Raw genomic sequence first — 1,941 nt, forward strand, 5'->3', positions numbered from 1 at the left:
ATCACTGACTCAATGGATGTGAGTCTGAGTGAACTCCAGGAGTTGGTGATGGACAGGGAGGCCTGGCGTGCTGTGGTTCATGGGGTCACAAAGTGTCGGACACGACTGAGCAACTGAACTGAACTGACTGAATCCTTGGGAAATCTTTTCCTTGCAAATGAGTAGAGGGAAGCCTCACAGCCCTTCCCCCTACCCTTCCTGCTATTTTTGCTCATCACCAGCAGGACTTGAGCAAACTTGTCCCCCGAAGCCTGATCCCATCACCTTCCTCCTTCCCTGTCCTTCCTTTTCAAGGTCAAAGCCTTGGCTTTGGCCTTGGCCTGCTTGTTCCTGGGGCCGCTGGCCTGATTTCATCACCCAGTTTGTTGTCCAGGGCTTCTCCTGCTACTCACTCACCTGTTCTCTCAGTGTCCAGTTGCTGATGCCCTGGTATGGGGCCACTGATTCCCACAGCCCTGGTGAAGCTCCCTGTGATAGACCTACAGGGATTTCCCACACTGGGCAAGTAACTCTCTGGGAAGAAAGAAGAGGCTGTGGAAAGCCGGAGAAGAACCCAGTGCAGTGGGGGAATATGTCAGGGAGGGCTTCCGGGAGGTGATGCTATGTGGGGCCTCCAAGGTTAAGTAGAAGTGGAGAGGTTGGGAGGAAGGGCAGGTGTGGTGAGAGCTCAGTGTGTTCTGGAAGCTGCACCTTCATGTGGGGTGACCTCAGGAGAGAGGTCACCAGGGCCAGACCACAAGGCCTGTGACAGGACTTGTCTGCAAGGTGTTGAGCAGTGAGCAAGTCAGGTTTGGGAATGAGAAGACACAGCTTGCGGTGTGGGGCTGGACTGCAGTGTCCACAGCGAGTGGATGGCAGCCCAAGCCAGCGCCGGTGGGAGGGAGGAGGGACCCCCAGCAGGCGAGAGTCCCATGGAGTGAGCGGGACTTGAGGACAGTCTGGCTGGGTGGGGAGAGGAGAGCTTGTCAGAGCGGAACCCGTGGGCGTGCAGGGAGTGCCCTAGGTGTTCATGGAGCAGGGAAGGCTGGCTGTGATGCCAAAGAGCCACAAAGAGGCAGCCTGATGGAGTACCAAGGGGAACCCAGAAAATCAAGTCTTCCTGGAGCCTTAGTCTGCTCTTCTGTAAAATGGGCATTAGAATACCCTTCTCTGTGGAAGTGGTGAGGGTCAGGTGCACATGCCTGATACTGTGTGTGTCAGCTGGTACAGGCTCCATGGACGCCAACCTCCTGTCCCTCCCTCACCCACCCACCCACCGGCTCAGGCCACCTGCTCACCCAGCCCCCAGACATCTCCAACCAAAGACAAATAAACCACAGAAGCCTTTCCCCACTCGGGCCTGCTCACTCTGCTCCGCCTCATTCATCACCTGCCTGCTGCCTGCGTAAGTGCCCATCAGGAATTCCTGCAGTGAGAAGCAGAGTGATGACAAGACTGAGACGGGACCCCCAGCCCGCCTGGCCACCCGCGCCTGCGGGAGCGACAGGCAAGCCATCCCCACCAGCCAGGCGCCCAGGCTCCCCCGGGGCTGCCTGAGAGAAGGGCCCTCATGCCTGACACCAGGACCGGGCCCAGCTTGAATGGGTTTCTTTTTTCAGCCCCTGAGAAGAGGAGAGGAAGGGGGGAAAGCCTTCAGCCTCCTTTTCCTGCCAAAGTCAACAAGGAAGGCCACTCGTGGCTCCCTGGCGGTTTGCTGGGACGTTAAATAGCTTGACAGAATTATCTGATTCACTCAAAAATATGCTAAGAGGGCCTGACTTCATGACCAAATTTATTTACCCTGGCTCAGAGAAGACGCCCAATAGGGTGGGTTTTTTTTTTTTTTTTTTTCCCTAGCCATGTACGAAGTATGAAGCCTCGTCTGCCAGGCCAGTGAGGTTTTTATTAATTTTATAGGTTCCAATTGAAGCAAAAATATTTGATTTAGGGATCATTTGCATG

General features: G+C 55.3%; 1 protein-coding gene across 1 annotated transcript in view; it reads left to right on the forward strand.

The window, feature by feature from the left end:
• Positions 1-1,941, forward strand: part of GLIS1 (GLIS family zinc finger 1) — a 261,914-nt gene that overhangs the window by 255,087 nt on the left and 4,886 nt on the right. The window lies entirely within an intron of this gene.

The sequence above is a fragment of the Bison bison genome, unplaced genomic scaffold (genome assembly GCF_000754665.1).
Source record: "Bison bison bison isolate TAMUID 2011002044 unplaced genomic scaffold, Bison_UMD1.0 scf7180017864244, whole genome shotgun sequence".
NCBI lineage: Eukaryota > Metazoa > Chordata > Mammalia > Artiodactyla > Bovidae > Bison > Bison bison.